Source organism: Geotrypetes seraphini, chromosome 5 (assembly GCF_902459505.1).
Source record: "Geotrypetes seraphini chromosome 5, aGeoSer1.1, whole genome shotgun sequence".
Classification (NCBI taxonomy): Eukaryota; Metazoa; Chordata; class Amphibia; order Gymnophiona; family Dermophiidae; genus Geotrypetes; species Geotrypetes seraphini.
This window is the reverse complement of record NC_047088.1, coordinates 230,008,757-230,031,032: the sequence shown is the minus strand read 5'-3', so window position 1 is coordinate 230,031,032 and position 22,276 is coordinate 230,008,757. Positions and strand designations below refer to the sequence as shown.

At 41.4% G+C, this 22,276-nt stretch overlaps 1 protein-coding gene and 1 long non-coding RNA gene across 2 annotated transcripts in view; one reads left to right on the top strand and one right to left on the bottom strand.

Moving 5' to 3' along the window:
• Nucleotides 1–22,276, top strand: part of KYNU (kynureninase) — a 461,407-nt gene that overhangs the window by 53,130 nt on the left and 386,001 nt on the right. The gene's annotated exons all lie outside the window — the stretch shown is intronic.
• On the bottom strand, nucleotides 1,243–20,513 carry LOC117360898. The gene is made up of 3 exons (XR_004539552.1): nucleotides 19,284–20,513; nucleotides 10,240–10,446; nucleotides 1,243–1,779 (listed from the first exon to the last, which is right to left on the bottom strand). It is a non-coding gene; the product is annotated as an uncharacterized LOC117360898 (long non-coding RNA).

The following is a 22,276-nucleotide window of genomic DNA, read 5'->3' as shown; positions in this document are numbered from 1 at the left end:
TGAAACTAAAAATGTTGTTTATAATCAATTTTTGTGTTAGTTGAATTGTATTCATTTTGTCAAATATTTCACATTATACTTTGAATATTTTACTTTTTATAAAGCTGTAACAAAATTATTTCATTCACCACTATAAAGTATCTTTATTTAAATCCATTTACAGTGTTATTGCTATAATTAAATACCCGTGCAACGCCGGGGCATCAGCTAGTGTTTTATATGTTTTATTGTGAGTCAGTTACAAATTTTTATTTGTGGCATACAAATGCTTTAAAATTAATTAATTTGCAGGTGATTAATATTGTGTGTGGAAACAGCTACATTCCAGGACCTACATAATCAAAGGAAAAGGAGACGCCATTATTTGCACTCATCCTTTAAATCCTGAACAATTGCATTTCCAAACTGAGATCTCAAGTGGAAATTCCACAAATATTGGCAGAAATTTGCCTGCTGCATGATTTGAAAGCTTCTGCATAGCATCTGCGCATCATCATAACCATACCTCCACCATATCATCCTTCAGGCAGGATAGGTACATATGGCAATAAATAATGACTGTAGAATACAACCAGTCTGCCCAATGGAATCCTCATTGCAATCGACTCTATATGACCTTAGGTTTTCCTTTTACTTATTCATAGCAATGGATCTCAGGTATAATTAGATGATACTACTGTCTTTTCTGTTGCATGCAGGCACCTTTTTTCTATGAACATAAGAATTGCCGCTGCTGGGTCAGACCAGTGGTCCATCATGCCCAGCAGTCCGCTCATGTGGCAGCCCTTAGGTCAAAGACCAGTGCCCTAACTGAGACTAGCTTTACCTGCGTACAGCAGGAAATTGTCTAACTTTGTCTTGAATCCCTGAAGGGTGTTTTCCCCTATAACACTCCAGTTTTCTACCACTCCTTACGTTTGTATGGAATCTATCCCCTTTTAACTTTAGAGAGTGCCCTCTCGTTCTCTCTACCTTGGAGAGGGTGAACAACCTGTCTTTATCTACTAAGTCTAGTCCCTGTTGTTACTGCTGAGTCGGCCATCTTAAATTGTTTTTAACTAAGCATGAGGTTTTTTTTTTTCTGAAAGCTGTAATGACAAAATATGTTAAACTTAAATTAACTTTTAACATAAACTGTATGCTTTAATCTCACCAAGAAATATGTTTGATTCCTCAGTGCTGTTCAGCTTTCTAAAAAAAAAAAAAAAAGCAGACAAATTCAAGAAGCACCCTGGGAAATATCCTGGCAGTAATCTTCTTCGAGATCAGACATCAAATCTGAATCAGGACTTTACCTGTCAGTATTCACAGTGGTACTCTCTGTAACTCCTTTTTCTTCATAAGGAGAGGGTCCATGGGTAGATTTATGTCTACAGTATGTGTCATTATTAAGCCGTGAGTCTACGGGATTCTCTATTGCTATCTCTACATGTTGCAAGTCAGACTGTACCTAGTTATCATTACTGTGCTGTGAATTAATAACATTATATGCTACGGAACTAAGACTCACTAGGACAATTTTCAACTTCCATCTTTTGTATTTCGGCTGATTTCTTACAGGGTTGCAGACATGTTCTCTTTTCACTAGGAGTGTCCTTTCTTATTTTCCATTTAACGATTTTAGTAGAAAAATTTACTCTGCGTGATAGCTTCTAATTTGAAGAGCTTTCTTTTCCAAGCTCTGCAATGCTGCTACCAGTTCAGCTTCCTCTGCAGCTGTTTCCAGTTTCACTGTCCTCCTTTCTGTTATTATCTTCGGATATAGAATTTTCCTTCTGTCTGCAAGAAAACAGACCTGTTTAGGCGTCAGTGTTACCTTGCAGTTGAAGCATCTCATAGTCTTTGAAGCAGAAAATAATATAATGAACCAAAGCATACCCAAAACTTTTCATTGTGCGTCTTAGAAGGAGCATTACATTTACATGAAAAGACATAGCACAATCGATTTTCAGAAATAAATATGTGGTGATGAATGGTTGCTGACCATATCAGGCTTTCAACTAAATGTGCCACCCTGAACAGCCAAAAGAAAACCCCAACCTATCTGTATTAATGGAGGCAGGTTAAAAAGTTACCCATCTTAGGGGGGAAAGTTATCAAGGTGCAGTAAAAGGCAAGTACATACATCTTAACTTTTACATAGTAATGAGCTGATTTAAATGCTTTACATCTCATTACTATATGCCACCCAACTATCCCCCTCTTTTACAAAGATGTGCTAAGCTTTTTAGCGCACCTTAAATATTAGTGCGTGCTAAACGCTAACACATGCATGTTATCCTATGGACGAGTTAGTGGTTAACGCACGTGTTGAGTTATCGGGTGCTAAATCCGTGCTAAAATGCTTAGCGCACCTTTGTAAAAGAGGGCCTAGGTTACTGTCCTTTAAGTCACATTAAGGGGCAAATAGCATGACTTAAGGTCCTGATGTAGCTTGGCAACCTCTCACCTAGGGGGTGAAATTCAGCCACTAGACAGATAACTTCAAATGGGTATCAAGTGAGTCATAGGGATAATTGGATATCTTATCTAGTTATCATTATCCATGGATTTTTAGTGCTGCTGCTCAGATAGATAGTATCACTGAAAATTTGCACAAAAATCTTTGAAAGTAATTCAGTCTTTTTGTTATTAAACATTGACCTGAACATGTTGGAACATAAGAATTGCTGCTGCTGGGTCAGACTAGTGGTCCATCGTGCCCAGCAGTCTGCTCACGCAGTGGCCCTTAGGTCAAAGACCAGTGCCCTAACTGAGTCTAGCCTTACCTGTGTACATTGTCTAACCTTGTCTTACATCCCTGAAGGGTGCTTTCCCCTATAACAGCCTCTGCAAGAGCGTTCCAGATTTCTACCACTCTGGATGAAGAAGTTCCTTATGTTTGTACGGATTTTGTTCATCACTGTGTTCTTAACATGTGAAGACTCGCATTCTCTTTCTTCTGTGGCATTTTGCAGCAAGGGACACAGGCAGGAAGGATTCAATGAGTTTACACAGTTCACACAGGCAGAGATCTCTTATTTGACCATGTGCAAAAGCCCGGGATTCTCTACACAGCACTGTTGTCGGTGGCCACCTTAAAAGCGGCCGCCAATCGCGTGTTAATCATATGATGGCGCTATTTAGAGAATCATGCCTCCCACAAAGGTAGATGCCAAAAATGTAGGCCAAGGTTTTCAAGGCCTACATTTCCGATATCTACCTTTGATGTGAATCATGCCTCTGGAGGCACCTACTGTTGATCACCGCCTCCTTCTTGACACATTGTCCTTGCTGGGATTCCGGGGTCTTGCTCTCTTCTGGATTATCTTCCTATCTCTCTCGTCGTACCTTCAGCGTATGTTACGGTGGATCCTCCACCGCCACCATCCCAATGTCTATTGGCATACCCCAAGGCTCTGTCCTGGGCCCTCTCCTCTTTTCCCTATGTACCCTCTTTCTTGGAACGCTGATCTCCTCTCATGGTTTTCAGTATTACCTCTATGCTGATGACTCCCAGATCTACCTCTCCATGCCAGATACCTCTACGGGATTTCAGGCCCGAATTTCAGCCTGCCTGTCCAACATTGCCGCTTGGATGTCTTGCTGCCATCTCAAACTGATTATGGCTGAAACTAAACTCCTTATCTTTCCCCCAAAACCCACCTCCCCCCTCTCGCCGTTCTTTATCTCTGTGGATAACACTATCCTCCTCCCTGTCTCATCGGCTCATAACCTTTGGGTGATCTTTGACTCTTCTCTCTCCTTCTCTGCTCAGATCCAACAGACCGCCAAATCCTGTTGCTTCCTCCTCTGTAACATTACCAAAATCCATCCTCTTCTCTCTGAACACATGACCAAAACCCTTGACCAAGCTTTCGTCACCTCGCGCTTAGACTACTGCAATGTACTTCTCTCGGGCCTCCCGCGTGCCTGTCTTTCTCTTCTTCAATCCATTCAAAATGCTGCTGCACGACTCAAATTCTATGAGAGCCGCTATTCTCACATTACCCCTCTCCTCAAGTCGCTTCATTGGCTCCCCGTCCATTTCCGAATACAGTTTAAACTCCTCTTGATGACCTACAAGTGCGTTCGCTCTGAAGCCCCCCCCCCCAATATCTCTTCTCATTCATCTCCTCCTATGCTCCCTCCCTCCCCCCCCCCCCCCCGGTGATCTCTGCTCGTCGGGCAAGCCTCTCTTATCTGTACCTTTCTCTTCCACTTCCAACTCCAGACTCTGTCCCTTCTTTCTTGCAGTGATGTATTCCTGGAATAGGTTGCTTGAATCAATACGTCATGCTCTGTCCCTGGCAGTGTTCAAATCCAAGCTAAAGGCCCACTTTTTTGAAACTGCTTTCAACTCTTCAACTCCCTCCTCACTGCTGTCAGATACCTAGACTCACTATGATCTCCCTCACCCTGCTGCTGTCACATTCCTATATCCTATAACCTCCCCAACCCTGAAATGTTCTATCTAAATTAGATTGTAAGCTCTTCTGAGCAGGGACTGCCTATTGTATGTTAAAATGTACAGCGCTGCGTACGCCTTTCAGTGTTATAGAAATAATAAATAGTAGTAGTAGTAGTACTGGTGCCTAATACTACTTCCATCATTAGCTATACCTACAGTGGCATTAGGCACCAGAAGGTACCACCAGAGGTGTGATTCTAGTGTTCCTTGAAATTTCTTTTTAAGTACAGTTTTAAACAGTGTTTTGGACTTAACTTAGGCACCAATAGAGCTATGAAACTTACAAGTTCTTCCACAGTCTTCTTGACACTTTTGTTTCAATGATATGAAATGAAATTAAAAGCGTCAAGAAAAATGTGGAAGAACTTGTAAGTTTCATGACTCCACATCATTCTTTTCTTGGTTGGGCTGAGAACTTTTCAGCAGTACCTCTTATGCACATCTCAGTCTGATATTAACTAAATATGAGCCTGCTATTTGGCTTTGAGAAATCTACTGTAAACATGAGGATACATGAATTTGCTGGAAGGCAAACAAAGAAACACAAGAAGCCAAAAGGACGATAAGTTATGTGTTGGCTCAGGTGCTCTAGATTCATTTGGAAGACTACAATTCCAATTGTTCACAGGTTCCTGAGGCAGCTACTGACAAAACATGAGCCTACAAGGACAGATAGGGAAAATAGTTAAGACTGCCAGATGACTAGTCAATGCTCTGGGTGAATCTTTTCATGAAAAACAACTGTTGGAACTTAAGTCAGCCATTTTGAGTTGAGACTGCATGGGGCAGGAGTATAAGCGGATCGCTCTTGCCTTAGCTCACCACTGGACCGGCGGGGCTTAAGGCAGTCCCAAAAAGGTCTGTGATGGGTCTGAAAGGGGGAAGTTCAAATAAAAACCGAGACCCCCATTTTTTAGCCATAATTCTAGGTTTATATTTGAGTATTCAGTATACAAAATGTGTTCATGTCCATCTGCCATTTTTGCCCCATTTCAGCACCTTGCATCTATTAGAATGCTTTTTCAAGCTGAGTACCTTATATTTGGTACACCAAAAGGTAGAACACAGAAAAACAAAAGAGGTTACCTATGGTGCTAAATCTTATATTCAAGTACAAGACCAAACACATACGTGTTTCGACCCTAATGTTCGGTGATAATCCACTTAACCCTCCTTTTCCTCAGGTATACTCAGATTGTGAGCCTTCCAAGGGACAGAAAAAGACTCACTGTACCTGAATGTACACTGCTTTGAGAGCTTTCAAAAATATATAATATTTATATAAATTTCTTCAAACTACTACTACTCCTATTAATTACTACCTATATTTCTATAGTGCTATGATGTATGCAGTAGAGGTCTGCACGGGAACGGGTTCTGTGGGGTTCCCGCGGGATTCCCCCTTAACCCGCGGGACTCCCACGGGGACCCCCCTCTGGCCCATGGAACTCCCACGGGGACCCCCCTCTAGCCAACAGGACTCCCATGGGGATGGAAGGCTTTGGAAGCAGGGTTCATCCATATAATATAATGGACACGTCAGTCTTAGTAAAAGAGGGGGTTTATAAGTTAATTACCTGAACAGAAAACAAAAAAAGGGTTCCACCAAAGAGATTCCACAAGGAAAACAGCAGCACAAACACAAAAGAAACTGTGGAATTGATGATCCTGTCAGAAGTAATTGCTGCTTTTTATGGGAACGGGCGGGGATGGAGGTAATTCCTTGCAGGGATGGATGGGGAAGGAGAGGACCCTGATGGGGACGGGTGGGGACGGAGAGGATCCTGGTGGGGACGGGCGAGGATGGGCGGGATTTCTGTCCCCGTGCAAATCTCTAGTATGCAGTGCTGTACAGAGTCATGAAGGTGGCAGTTCCTGCTCAAAGGAGCTTATAGTCTAAACAGACAAGACAGACAAATGCCATGGATACAGTTAGGGCAGTGGGGAGTAGGGTTATGGATTGAAAGCTATATCAAAAAGGTGGGTTTTCAGACTTCATTTAAACAAGGAAAAGGAAGGGGCGTGGTGAACAAATTGAGCCAAAGCAGATTTTAACAAGTTAAAAATACACAATGAAATTTTCATCATATTTTTGTCTTTCTTCAATAAAGATATTTAAAAGAATATAATGTTATTCTTTTCTTTTTTTAGACTAGTGTAGCACACTTCATATTAATTATCTCTCCTGGGTTGTAAGACTACGAAGGTGTACTTGCTTTACTTTATAGTAATTGGGGATAGAAGGAATACCTGCAGATACATTCAGCCTCTCTTTAGGCATTTTATCAAAGTATATATTTAATTTAATTAGAATACTTATATTCCACTTAATCTCAGTTGAAGGTAGATTATAATCAATTGAAAAATGCATTTTTTATAAAAAGTAAAAACATAATTATAGTACATAATAAAAAAAAAAATAGTCTTACTATTATACAATTCTATATAACAATAAAAGCTACAGCATCTTTCTTTTTGCCATAGCATAACCACATAATCTCTCACAAATATTTTTGAAAAAAGCAACACTTTTTTAAAGCCCATCTAAATACCTTATCATTTGACAAAATATTAAGATCATTCAGGAACTCATTCCATTGGTAAGGAGTCATGTAATATTAAAAAAAAAATCTTATAATAACTAAGGGCTCCTTTTACGAATCCGCAGTAGCGGCTTCAGCGCGCGTGACTTTTCTTCATCATGCGCTAACCCCCGCACTAGCCAAAAAACTACCGCCTGCTCAAGAGGAGGCGGTAGCGGCTAGCACATCTGGCGGTTTAACGCACACGCTATTACGCACATTAAACCGCTACCGTGTCTTCGTAAAAGGAGCCCTAAGGCAATGTCAGATTATGGACAGCATTGACGCTAAAAGCTCCTTCAGTAGACTGTCTTCCGCAACCTTGAAAAAGTAATCGAAATGTTTCAGAGAGAAAGAGGGGGGAACGAGTCAATGCTGGAGCGATATGATTAAGCTAAGTTTACACTTTGCACTAAGCACTTTAAAGATAAAGTTTTATAAAAGTTTAAAAAGTAAATGAACTAAAGTTTGAAACACTGTGATGTTGGATACTAACGAGGATTGCAGTTGTCAGGTGTTATGTTACACTCACGGCAGTCTGAACATAAGAACATAAGAAACGCCTTCACCGAATCAGACCTTTTTGGTCCATCCAGTCCGGTGACCCGCACACGCAGAGGCCAAGCCATGTGTTCCCCGATGAAAACCTGTTTACCCGTATCCATCGATGTGATTTGCAAGAAGGTGTGCATCCAACTTGCCCTTGAAACCCAGAATGGTGGTCTCCGTCACAACCTCCTCCGGGAGAGCATTCCAAGCGTCCACCGCTCGCTGCGTGAAACAGAACTTCCTGGTATTTGTCCTGAGCCTGTCGCCTCTCAACTTCAGTCCATGACCTCTTGTCTGATTCACATTTGACAACGTGAAGATCCTTAAAACAGAACAGTGATTTTTTTGAACCAGCGCAAACCAACCAGTTGCCATGTATTAATTGGTTTTAATTGTGTTATACCAATAGCCATGTCAAAATGAACTTTAACCTTTGAACTTTAATCTCCATCATACAGTATATGCCATACAACATAAGAATTAAAAAAGAAAGCTCAGGGTTATATAGGAATCCAGTGCTAAACAGTTGCCTGGGTTCTTCGAGTGGGCAGACTTGTTGGGCCGATGGCCCTTTTCTGCCGTCATATTCTATATTTCTATGTTTCTATCCCCAACGTGGGTTTTTACCATGTGTTAAGGACACTTTTAGCACTGCCAGGAAATGACAGATTTTTCCTATTTTGCCAATAATGGCTACACATGAATTTTTTTTTCCATTAGCATGTGAGCCCTTAGGTACACTTATTTTCTAGGCGGTGAGGGCTCATGTGCTAACTATACAATATTTGGTCAGCCTGGTGATAATTGATTAACACAGAACATGCCTACTTTTTGCATGTGGGTAGTCTACTAGTTATTAGCATGTGGGTAGCACATGCACATACAAGGACCCACACAAGGACACATTAAAGCCACTTTTTATCACAGTTTGTTAAAAGGACCTTTATGTAAGATATGTACATATTTACAAAATAGTGTGTAGCCAGATTTTTTTGGTATTTATGCTCTTATATGCTGATATGCTATTTATTTATACATATATGATACACATATATGATGGGCCGCTGAAAAGTTCTCAGCCCAACCAAGAAGAGAATGATGTAGCGCCATGAAACTTTTATTCCACACTTTTCTTGACACTTTTCATTTCAATGAGGCAAATGCATCTAGTAAATGAGCACAAATATAGGGAAACCAAGCCGTTGTGACATCACAATAGGAGGTACTGCTGGAAAGTTCTCAACCCAACCAAGAAGAGAATGATGTGGAGGCATGAAACTTACAAGTTATTCCACACTTTTCGTTTCATTTTGAAAAGTGTCAAGAAAAGTGTAGAAAGACTTGTAAGTTTCGTGGCTCCACATCATTCGCTTCTTGGTTGGGCTGAGAACTTTTCAGCGGCCCCTCGTGTTTGTCATATAAACATTAGTATCTTCCATATAGAATTATCCCCCTCATAAAGCTAATTTAGGACTCCTTTTACAAAGGTGTGTTAGGGCCTTAATGCACGGATTAGCATGCGCTATATTGCTGCGCGCACTAGCCGCTACCACCTCCTTTTAAGAAGGCGGTAATTTTTCAGCTAGCGCACGCTAATCCAGTGCATGCACTAAAAACGCTAGTGCACCTTTGTAAAAGGATCCCTTAGTGTGTATTCCTTACGCATATATCATTTTTAGATTGGAACCAGAAATCAAATAATATGTTTTTTAGATTAGCAAACATATAGGTTTGATGTATTGAATCATCACACTTCTCACTTGTAAGCCTGGGTCACTATGGTGCTGCTTCTGCAAAATAGGTGCCTGTCGCATGCCTGTCCTTCTCGTAGGCCCTCTTTTACAAAGGTGAGCTAAGCGTTTTAGCGCACATTTAGCGCACGCTAAATCAACACGTGCACTAACTGCTAACACATTCATAGGGTAACATGTATGCATGTGATTAGCACACGCTAATATTTATCGTGCATTAAAAAGCATAGCGCACCTTACACCTTTTACAAAGGTGCGCTATGCTTTTTAGCGCGCGGTAAATATTTGCGCACGCTAACAATGTGCTAAACGCTAACACATGCATGTTATCCTATGGACGCATTAGCAATTAGCGCATGCATTGATTAAGCATGTGCTAAACGCATGCTAAAACGCTTAGCGCACCTTTGTAAAAGAGGGCTTTAGTAAAAGAGGAGGTTAGGCCTTTGGCTATTAACAGTGATGTAGTAAGGGGGGTGGGGGCAGGGGCAGACCATCCTGTGCACCATCTTGGTGAGGGCGCTGGCACATTTCTGCCCCCCCATATCACGCTCGGGTCCTCCCTTCCCCGCACCCCCCGTACCTCTTTAAAATCTTTGCCAGCATAAGCAGCTACTCTAGCTTGCTGCTCAGGCCAGCCTGGCTCCCTCTGAAATCATTTCTGGGTTGTTGGGCCAGGAAGTGACATCAGAGGTAAAGCCGATGCCAGCGCGAGCAGCAGGCCGGAGAAGCTGCTCATGCTGATGAAGATTTAAAGGCGTGAGTGAGACTTGGGGGCATGGGGGCACCACTGCCCTGGGCGCCTCCTACCCTCACTACGCCACTGGTTGTTAATGCCAAACTTTGCACTGCTATTTCCCTCTAATGGTGCTTTGAAGGCTCCATATTGCTGGTGGTGTTGCTTTACCTGAGAATGTTCCTGCCACTGTTTGGCCACGTCTCCTCTCACATGGTTCTGTGCTGTGTAATTGCCAGTGTTTGGCCACTGTGACTTCTTGACATTGTTTTCATGTTGCCCTTTTTCCCATTATATTTCATTCAAGGCAACACGGGGTATAGTCGCTCATGATGCGTGCCTTCAAATTTCATAAAACTCAAATTGAAAACCCCACTGCTAGAGAGAAAAATTAGAACAGCTTCCTCCATCACACTTCATGGAAAATGGAATAAATGACAGAAAAAAAATGCAATAAATAGCTTAAAAACAAAATGATAGAGAAGAGCAAATTAATGGAACAACAAAACAATTACTTTTCCCATAATAATAATAATAATAATTTTAGCATGTCATTTTGAAACATTGCACAGTGCACAGATGGTAGAGTTTACAGTTTTATTTAAACTTGATATTCTGCTAAGCCTCCAAAGTGATCTAAGCCGTTCATAGTACAAAAAAAAAAAAAAAATATATATATATATATATTACATTACATTACATTAGGGATTTCTATTCCGCCATTACCTTGCGGTTCAAGGCGGATTACAAAAGGTTAGTTTAACAAAAAAACAGAGTTACAATGATTTGCTAGAGAGGTAAGTTGTAGATCTTATAAACATTTAGCAGGTTGTTGAGGGTGAGGTGGTTTGTAAAAGAGTTAATAGGTGGTCATAGTGGAAGTTCTTTTGTTCTTATTAGTGCAGTAGTGGGTAGATCAAATGTCAGTTTTAGAGTTACTAAACGGTCGTGATGTTATTGCTGCTTCAGGAATTTCTTGAAAAGTGTGGTTTTTATTTCTTTTCTGAACGTCCTATAGTCTGGGGTGGTCATCAAGAGGTTGGAGATCTGGTTGTCTAGCCTTGCGGCTTGGGTGGCTAGGAGGCCGTCGTGTAGTTTTGTTCTTTTTACTTCCTTGATTGGGGGGGGGTATGAATGGGGCGTGCGTTTTTCTTTGTCTTGTAGTGGGTGCTTGGATGAGGCGATTGTTCAAGTATGATGGGCTGTCTCCGTGTAGGGTTTTGAATAATATGCAGTAGAATTTGAATTGGATTCTTTCTTGGATTGGAAGCCAATGTGAGTTGATGAAGGCTTCAGTGATGTGGTCATGTTTTTTCAGTGAGTAGATGAGTCTCAAAGCTGTATTTTGGATTGTTTGGAGTTGTCTAATTGTAGTTGCAGGGCAAGGAAGGAAGAGGATGTTGCAGTAGTCCAATATCCCTAGTATTAGGGATTGGACTATAAGTTGGAATTGTGTTCTTTCAAAGAATTTTCGGACTTGTCTCAGATTTCTCATGATTGCGAATGATTTCTGAATTGTTTTATTTATTTGCGGTTGCATAGTGCAGCATCTGTCTATGGTCATGCCAAGTAGTTTTATGGTGGTTTGGATGGGATATTTGATTGCGTTTATGTCTAAATTGGTTGAGGTTTGGATCTTGTCATTTTCGAGAAGGATGAATTTGGTTTTGTCTTGGTTGAGTTTAAGTTTGTGATTTTTCATCCAGGTTGTGACTGTTTCAAGTGTTTGGTGAAGTTTGTCTGTCATGGTAGGTTTAGAATGATCGAATGGGATGAGGATGGTGATGTCATCAGCATAACTATAGGTGGTTATGCCCATATTGTCCAGATGCGTTCCTAGAGAAGCAGTGTAGAGATTGAAGAGGGTGGGGGATAGTGGAGATCCTTGTGGTACGCCGCAGGGGTTTGACCAGGATTCTGACTTTTCTTTGTTTGATTTTACGCTGTAGGTTCTGAGTTTTAGGAATCCTTCAAACCAAGAGTATACTTTATCTGAGATGCCTATTGCGTCTAAGATCTGTAGAAGGATGTTGTGATCCACTAAGTCGAATGCCGCAGTTAAGTCCAGTTGTATGAGAAGCATTTTTTTCCCTGTACTAAGGTGTTGTCTGACGGTATCCATAAGGGAGCCTAGTAGTGTATATATATAACCAAAAAACAGAAAAGAACTACATTAAAAGATAAAATAGCACAAACATTAAAATACCTGCACTTCTAAAATGCAATAACATTATTAATGTCATCACTAAAAATAACCCAGCCGGGTCTAACCCCTTCTTTTACAAAGGTGCGCTAAACACACTAAATGCTAACGCGTGCATGTTATCCTATGGACACATTAGCGGTTAACGCACACATTGATTTAGCTAAATCCACGCTAAAATGCTTAGCGCGCCTTTGTAAAAGAGGGCCTAAGTTTATCTAAGCTGACTATCATAAGAACATAAGAGTTGCCATACCAGACAGACCAAATGTCCATCAAACCCAGAATCTTCTGTTTCCAACAGTGGTCAACCCAGGTCACACGTACCTAGCAAAATCCCAAGAAGAAAAACTGATTTTTGGTTTGCTTATCCTAGGAATAAGCAGTGGATTTCCCCAAGCTATCATAATAATAGCTTACAGAATTCTAATTTAGGAAATTATCCAAACCTTTTTTAAACCCTGCTAAGCTAACTTCTTATTCTATGGCAATTAATTTCAGCGTTTAGTTACATGTTAAGTGATGAAATAGTTTCTCTGGTTTGTTTTAAATCTACTACTTTTTCTTTGCATGCCCCCTTGTCCAAGTTTTTTTGGAACGAGTAAACAAGCAATTCACGTCTACTCATTCCACTCTACTCAGTAGTTTACAGACCTCTATCATATCTCTCCTGAGCCATCCCTTTTCCAAGCTGAACAGCCCTAGCCACTTTAGCCTTTCCTCATAGGGAAGTCATTTCATCTCTTTTATCAAGAACAGAGAAAGCCTAAAATAAGACAAGTATCCTATAGCATGATGTTAAATGATTATAGGAAGCAGTACTTGGGTTAGGTAAATGGAAGTGCCCAGTTGTAGGATGTGTGGTGGGAATCTATTCTATAAAAGCATTTGGATGCCCAGATTATGTTATAGAATGCTAGTGAAGCCTGGTATTAGCACACCTAAAAGTCACACGCCTGCATTTATAGCAGCCATAGAACTGGTGTAAGCGTGGGTGTATACATATGGCTGTATTCTAAAGGTTGCATGCATAAGTTGGAGCCTACCTACCCTGTTTCCCTGAAAATAAGACCTATCCCGAAAATAAGCCCTAGCATGATTTTTAATATATACCCTACAATTCTACAACCTAAATAAGGGCTAATTAAGATGGACCCGCAAAGCCCCCCTCCCGAATGTCCCTGAAACTCCCTGACTCCCTGACACTCCCTGCCTCCATCCCTGACATTAGTGCTGAAAAAAATGGACTGTCAATTCAGAATCCCCTGCTGCTTTAGGAGGCCTTGGAGCGGAGGTATGTCAGTCTCACGATGGGAGCAGTGGGGTTCTGCTGCACAAGGGGATGGATGAGAGGGGAGGAATGATGCTGCACATGGGGAGGGGGAGAAAGAAAAAAGGAAGAATTGGGGTAGAGGAAGGGAGAAATGATTGTTGTACATGAAAAAAATAAGACAACCCCCCCAAATAAGCCCTAGTGCATTTTTTTGGACCCCAAATTAATATAAGACACTGTCTTATTTTTGGGGAAACACGGTATCTCCCACTCATGCTCTATGTATAAGCTCTTGCATTTGTGCACTAAGCCAGTGTTTTCCAAATCATTCCTAAAGTATTCCTTTGCCAGTAATGTTTTCAGAATATCAACAATTGTATGCAACCATTGTATGCAAATATCTCATGAATATTCATTGTGGATATCCTGAAAACCTGACTGACAAGGGAGTATTCCAAGAATGACTTGGAAAAATACTGCATTAAGGCCCTCTTTTACTAAGCTGCAAGGTTTCCACCATGGCCCGGGACACTTAAGGGCTCCTTTTACTAAGCTGCGGTAGCGTTTTTAGCGCGTGCTAACCCCCGCGCTAAGTGGAAAATACTAACCCCAGCTCGATGGAGGCGTTAGCATCTAGCGCGCACAGCATTGTAGCGCACACTAAGCGCACGCTAAAACCGCTAGCGCAGCTTAGAAAAAGGAGCCCTAAATGTTCCAACATTGTTTTGATGCTCATAGGAATTCTATGAACGTTGGAGCAGCATCAGAGCATTTAGCTCTCTGGGCAGCAGTAGAAACCTCTATTGCGGCATAGTAAAATGAGAGGTAAGCCACTTACAGTTTTGGGCCATATTCTATAAATGGCATCCCGATTATTGGTGGCAGTCTAACTATCTAAACAGCCAATCGGAACGCACGTTTTAGAAAAAAAACAATCTGAGGCAAGACGCCTATACTGTAGGTGTCTGTTGCGGGTGCAGGGAGGCACCTAGGACCGCTTAAGCTCACACAAGGCTGAGCATGCTTTCACCAGAAGTGGCCTTAGGTGAGCTTAAGCAGCCCTAGACGTCTCCCTAGGGCTGCGATAGGCAGCTAAAATGTAGGCCAGCAAAATGCTGGCCTACATTTCAAATAGACACAGCTGCCAAACGGATCATGGCAAGGAAATTTCCCTGTTGTGATCAGCAGAGTGGCTGTGGCTGGGAACCCCTGAATCTCACGCCCACTACCTCCCACTGCCATACCCGAACCCACACACACTATCTGTGGCAGGAGGGATGCCCACTCACTCCTGCTAGAACCCCCGAAACCCCTCTCAACTGTGATAGGCAGGAGGGATGCCCACTCCCTCAACAGTCCAGCCCCCAGAGCAAAAACCCCCACCCTGACACCCCCACAGAGCAGAGCCCCCGCCCCGGCACCCCCTGAACAGATTCTCCACCCCAGCACCCCCAAAGCACAACTTGCATACTGGCATCCCCCAGAACAGAGCCTCCTCCCTGGCACCCCCAAACTTCACCCTATATATTTTGGAGTACCACCAGCTGGAGGGATACCTTTACCTCCAGCCAGCAGGCCTGCCTCTTCAGAATGGCGGGCCTTCCCCTTCCTAGTACATCCTGAGATGCATAGGTGAGGGGACTAAGGCCCTGATTGACCCAGGTGCCTAAGGCTCCTCCCATAGGAGGGGCTTTAGGCACCTGGGCCCACCGGAGTCTTAGGCCTCCTTCCCAGTGCATTTTGGGATTCATTGGGAGTGACCTAAGACTCTGATTGGCCAGATACCTAAAGCCACTGGGAAACTGGCAAATAGGAGTTTAAGAAAATCCCATTACATCACAAAATGCACTGGGAAGGATGCCTAAGACTTTGGTTGGCCCAGGTGCCTAAAGCCCCTGATATGGGAGGGGCCTTAGGCACATGGACCAATCAGGGTGGTGGGCCTGCTGGCCAGAGGTGTAGGCATCCGTCTGGCCAGCAGTACTCAAAAAGATATGGGGCAAGGGTTGGGATGCCGGGATGGGGGCTCTGCTCTGCGGGGGTGTCAGGGTGGGGGATTGTGCTCTAAGGGGATTGGCCTGTTGGCAGGAGGGTGTGGTTATCCCTCCTACCTATCATGGTTAGAGGGGTGTTTCAGGGTTCTGGTAGGAGGGAGTGGGTTCCCTCCTGCTGGGGGACTTCGAGTGGTGGTTAGTGGGTGGCGGCAGTAGGAATTGGGCATTCCTCCTGTCATGGGGGGAGGGACACTCCTACAGCTGCTGTTAACCGCTGAGCTGATTGCATCAGGGATAGTCCCTTGCCGAAATGAGGTCAAGAGCAATGCAATTCTTTAGCTGGTACCTGAGACATGGACGCCAGTTAGAGGTGGGGTTAGGCATCTGTCTGTTAAGACAGATGTGATTCTGTCTACTGTAGGACGCCCTTGTGTGATTCTCAAAAGCCTTTTAGGTGGCTGCTGAGACCGGGCGTCCTATATAGAATTAGGTCCTTTGTGCCCAATACAGAATAATGCTTAGATGACCTGCTAGAAATCTGGCTCATAAATGCACATAAGTGCTTGTTTACTAAATATTTATGCACTTATAGGGCATAGAAACACGTGTGTTTAAAATATAGAATTGTCTTTTATGGAGGCAATTCTGCAACCAGATGCTACAATTTAAGTGCCTACTTTTTTGCAGGTAGTGAGCCTGTCCTATCAAAGCAACCGCATGTGTAATTGTTCTCAATGAATACTAATGTAATTTGGCTTCAATGCACCTGTAGTTAGGTGTGTCCTCTTGCACTATGGATGCCGTAAGTCAGGGCTGCCCAAGTCCGGTCCTCGAGATCTACTGGCAGGCCAGGTTTTCAGGATATCTACAATGAATATGCATTAGAGAAATTTGCCTGCACTGCCTTCTTGATATGCAAATCTCTCTCATGCATGTTCATTGTGGATATCCTGAAAACCTGGCCTGCCAGTAGATCTCGAGGATCGGACTTGGGCAGCCCTGCCGTAAGTGATCATACCTCATTTCAGTACTTGAACTTGTGACATTCTGTTTTCACTTGGGTAAATGTTGGCCCAGCCTATACCCCGCCATTCTTCTCCCATGGAAATACCCGCTTACATTTAAGCATGACCATTACAAAATACCTCTGAGCACTCTGCTTATTTATATGCATAAAAGTATATTCAACCATGGAGATTCTGATTTTCTATGAATTTAAGCATACAAATGGTGTTTAAATTTAGGTGATGTTTTATAGAATTATGGGACATATGTTTATAATTTACTGTGAATCAGAGAAGGACAGACTTTTAATTTGAGATAATGATATAAGTATATTCATATGATATACTTTGATGAGAGTTTTTTTCTACTACAAAATTGCTAAATTCTTCTTTCATAATAGGAATGAAAGTATTCAGTTCAATATAGCTTTGAATTACTATTCTGAGGCTGTCATAATAACACATAACAGTGGGCTCATTATAGCTAGATCTGCATGAAAGAGCTATAGCGCATATGAATTTAAAAAAGAAAAAAAAAACCAGGAAACATTTGTTTCTTTTGCTTTCAAATCCTTTCAGATGACTGTGAGCTGTGTCATGCAGTACAATAAGCTACTGAGAAATTATTTTTTCTATTACTTTTGTTATACCAATGTATCTCAGATTGATACAGAATGCAGATATGCAAATTACCTTTCAAACTTATAATGAGATCTAAAACTTATATGCAAACTGACTGTAGTATATTTAAAATAAACTTCCTAAATAGCATAGGCTGAAAGAATGATGCTTCCTGATTTCTGAATTAAAGCTCACAAGAGGAGAGCTTCTATGGGGCTGGAGAAGGGAAACCTTAGTGGTCCATGCCTTTTGAAAATGAAGGTCATTTGTGGCAAATGAAAACAGCTGAGGGTTATCTCTGCAGCAATAAGAACAGCCCAAGAGGATGAGAAAGGGATCCAGATGCAAATCTAGACATTTGAAGGTGGAGAGGGGATGGTGAATGTGATTCTGTTACCATTTACCTTTTAAGTAAGTCTAATATGATATTAATGAGTTCTTTTACTAAGCTGTACTAAAAAAAAAAATGGCTGTAGTGTACCCTTACATGGAACTTTACCGCTCAATAAGCATTTTTGTATTATTTGAACTTCTAGACATGCATCAGCACTCAACCAGTTTTTTTTTTTTTAAATTACGATGGAAGTGCTTACAGCTTTATATTTAGATAGAGTTTAGGGTTCCTGTATTATGCATGTGCTAACCAGTTAGCACACCTATAATGAGCATACACTAAGGGCCATATTCTATATATGATGCCTAAAAAAATAAAAATTGGTGCCAAAAAGAATGGTACTTATCGTGATTCTATAAAATACCTTTGAAGTTATGCACAATTTATAGAATCAACCTTGGTGCCTGTATGAGGGGCCACTGAAAAGTTCATAACTCAACCAAGAAGAGAATGATGTAGAGCCATTAATCGTATGATCATGTTACGCCACTTTTTCAGGAGTTACACTGGTTACCGGTCTCTCACCGAACTACATATAAAATTCTCCTCCTAACATTTAAAATCAAGACCTCTCATCTTCCTGTTTTTTTAGACAAACATCTCTCTCCACATACCCCTTTTAGGGTCCTTAGATATACAAATCAAAACCTATTGACAGTACCATCAATAAAGGACCTATACTACACTAGAAATTCCATTTTCTTAGTAGTTGAACCCTCGCTCTGGAATGCAATGCCATTTCATCTTCGGAATGAAAATTTAAAACAAATCTCAAAACCTTTCTCTTTAAAGATGCCTACCAATAAGTAGGAAATAAGTGAGGGGGAAAAAAAAACAACACTTTAAAGAAGCAATATCCCCATCTCCCTCTCATTACTTCCCTTCCTTCTATCCTCCCTTTTATTTTTATTTATCATTGTAATTAAAACTTCCCTATCTCCTAACAACCCTCTCGTTTCTAGTCAGTCTCAATTGTCATAGTTTTAGGTTTACCCTATTTTAGTTTATTTTATCTACTTAAATTAGATCTTTTTAATTTGTAATATTGTAAACCGCCCAGAAATGTGATAGTCGGTATATCAAGCCATGAATAAACTTGAGACTTATAAGTTATTCCATACTTTTCATGATACTTTCCATTTCAATGATATGAAATGAAACAAAGAGTGTCGAGAAAAGTGTGGAATAAGTTGTAAATTTTATGACTCCACATCATTCTCATGGTTGGAAAACACCCTCCAGGAATTCAAGACAAAGTTGGACAAGCTCCTGCTAAACTGGAACATATGCAGGTGAGGTTGGACTCATTTAGAGCACTGATCTTTGACCTGGGGGCCGCCGCGTGAGTGGACTGCTGGGCACGATGGACCACTGGTCTGATCCAGCAGCGGCAAATCTTATGTTCTTATGTTTAGAAGATAACTGGTGGATATGGAAAAGATATTGGTCCCTAAGGCAGTGAAATGAAATGGAGGACCCTCAACAGACCAGATTCTATAAGCTCAAATCAAGGTGTTCTGGACATACAGCTATGAATGTTGCAATTTGGGGTGTTTGAAAGTATTATGGTGGTTTTGATGTACACTGGAAACCAGAAAGTCATAGAAACAGTAACATTAAAAAATAAGGGCAGATGATCCTCTCAACAAGATGGCGGATTAAGTGCTTGGCTGAGCGTTCTGCTTCAGAGTGCTCGCCTAATATTGGTTTTTTTCTATCAAATTACCTGCAACATGCCAAAGCGGTGAGGTCGTAGTGCCACTTGAGCCTTGCGGCATTCGGGCCCGGCCAGTCTCGGCAACATTGACAAGCTCCTGCGACAAGTGAAGGACATCACGGGAGCATCAGTACGCCCGCTGGAGACACGCTGGGCGAGACGGAGGCGTCCTCCTTGGACCTAGAAACCACCTTGAGTTCCAACGCTGGAGTGCCTCCCCCTCCTCCTCGGATTACCAGCTCCCCGTGGGTAGAGGAGCCATCGGAAGGCGATGAGGGACTCTCCCCGGAGGCCAATGAGAACTTAGAGGGTAGCATAGAATTGGATCCCCTGAATTTATAGGGTATTCCTTCGGAATCTGTGGACTTGCCAGCACCACGGTTTGCCTGTGAGCAGGAGAGCTGTAGCCAAGAGGAAACTTCAATTGGTGAGAACATTGACTTTTCTTCTAAAAAACTTTCCTTTACATTAAAAAAAACCCCGAGGTAACTCTTAAAGCTACTTGGGATCTTGTAGCGGATTTAGCTAAATCAATTAATCCTCAGCTCTCTCAGTTAGAGCATAAAATTAATACTCAAGAAAATGAAATTAAGAATATTAAAGTTGATCTAAAAGATTTCAAAAATTCAACATTGAATTCTTCCCAAGAAATGAAAGTTTCCAAACAAATTACAGAAACACTAGTGAGAGATAATATTAACTTAAGGAGAAGATTGGAGTCTTTAGAAAACTTTTCCCATAATAATAATAATCTTAGACTAATTAACTTTCCTAGAGTTGCGACAGTAACTCCTAGAGACATGTTGAAACGAGGTGTTGGAAATTACTGAAGAACTGTTACCGCCACTCACCCAAGTGTATTATCTACCTATTAAAAGTAAAGAAAAGTTAAAGGAAGGTGATCAACAATTGCTTAATATTTCTACAACGCTGGAACTTTCAGACAGAGAAGTCGCAATGTCGGCAACACTTCTTCTTACAGTTGCTTTAGCACCGGATAAGAATTGGTTATTAAGACTTTTCTTTAAAAATAGAAAAAATTTCAGAGTATAAAATTCAAATGTTTCCAGATCTGTCACGAGATGCACAAAAACATCGACGTGAATTTTTGTTGTTAAAGCCAGGTGTTATCGCTCTTGGGGGCGACCTATTTTCTTCGCCACCCATGTAAATGTCTGAGAGTGTATCAAATGCAAAAATATGTTTTCTTTGATCCTAGCCAACTGACAACCTTCTTGTCAGCGGCTCTCCTGATAAAAAGGTGACGGGACTAAATCGCGTGAGACAACGGCGCGCCAAAGAAAAGCACTATTTTAAAGGGCTCCGACGGGGGGTGTGGGGGAGAACCCCCCCCCACTTTACTTAACAGACATTGCACTGCCGTTGTGTGGGGTTTGGGGGGTTGTAACCCCCCCACATTATACTTAAAACTGAACTTTTTCCTTAAAAAACAGGCAAAAAGTTTGGTTTCAAGTATAATGAGGGGGGTTACAATCCCCCAAATCCCCCACAACGCCAGCGTGATGTCTGTTAAGTAAAATAGGGGGGTTCCCCACCAACACCCCCCATTGGAACCCTTTAAAATAGTGCTTTTCTTCGGCGCGCCGTCAACCTTGCGCTCAGTTGTCAGCGCGCCGTTGCCTCGCGCGATTTTGTCTATGAACTGATAAAAAGGAGGATGAATATGAAGTACTTTTAGATTTTTTTGATTTCCTGTCTTAGCCAACATAATTGTTAGTTTTTACTTTTATTTCTTTGTTATTTCTCGCTGATTGGACCTTTATTGAGGACTTGAGTTAAAGTTAAGCTATATTGGGTTACTAGATTATAATTTTTATTGTATTTTATTTCCTGCCTAACTTTACCTTTCTGTACAAGTGGATTCTTGATATATTATTGAAAAGCGATAAATAAATAAATAAAAAATAAGGGCAGATAAAGATCATATGGCCTATCTAGTTTGCCCTTCTATACCATGTACATTGGTTGACAATTGAGAAAAGAATCAATTTTAAACTGGTTATACTGATATATAAATTAATACGTGGTATGGGCCCGAAGGATTTATTAATGAATTTCTCTTTTCCAGTAAATACTTGTAGAGTTGTTTCTCATTTTCAACAATCTTTGAAGCTTAACTATTCAGTGGTTAAAAATATTCATTTGAAGTCTTTATTCAGTAAATATTTTGAATATATTGGTACTAAGCTTTGGAATGATCTTCCTACAGAATTAAGGAAAATCTCTTCCTATTTCATTTTTTGGAAAATTTTAAAAACTCATAATGTAAAAATGAAGAGGAAGTTTAGCTGTTAGTCTTCCTATTCGCCTAGAATCTATTTTTGAGATTAGAGTGGGTTATAAATTTTAACTACGTAGTATAAGAATAGCCCTACTGGGTCAGACCAATGGTCCATCAAGACCAGTAGCCCTTTCTCACGGTGGCTAATCCAGGTCACTAGTACCTGGCAAAAACCCAAGAGTAGCAACATTCCATGCTACCAATCCAGGACAAACAATAAAGATCTTCCCTGCCCTGCTCGAGACAAAAGAAACAAACGGAACAGATTGGAGAAATTATAAGAAATAATCATTTTAAAGTGAGAAGGGCTGGTCCTCTGTCTTCACAGCTGCTTAGGGTAAAAACCCTTAAGGCACCGCTGCCACAATAATCTGTGAAACATCCTTGGACCCTGCCCAGTGAAGGTGAATGACAAATGTAAAGTGCACTAAAACTATGCCTTCAAATGTGAATCTGTTCCGCTGTTTCTTATATCCAGAACAGGGTAGTGCAGCAACCAAAAATCAATAAAAATGCCAGTGTCGAAATGACCAAAGATACCCAAGTTGCAGAAAACTGCTAGATAAAGGTAAATTAAACACAGTACTTATCTGCAAAAGTGCAGTCCATAAACGCTGGCAGGCAAATCACAAGCTCAGCCTCCAAGATGATGCGTTCAGGATCGATTGAAGTTCAACGAGGCTCCGTTTCAGAGGTGAAA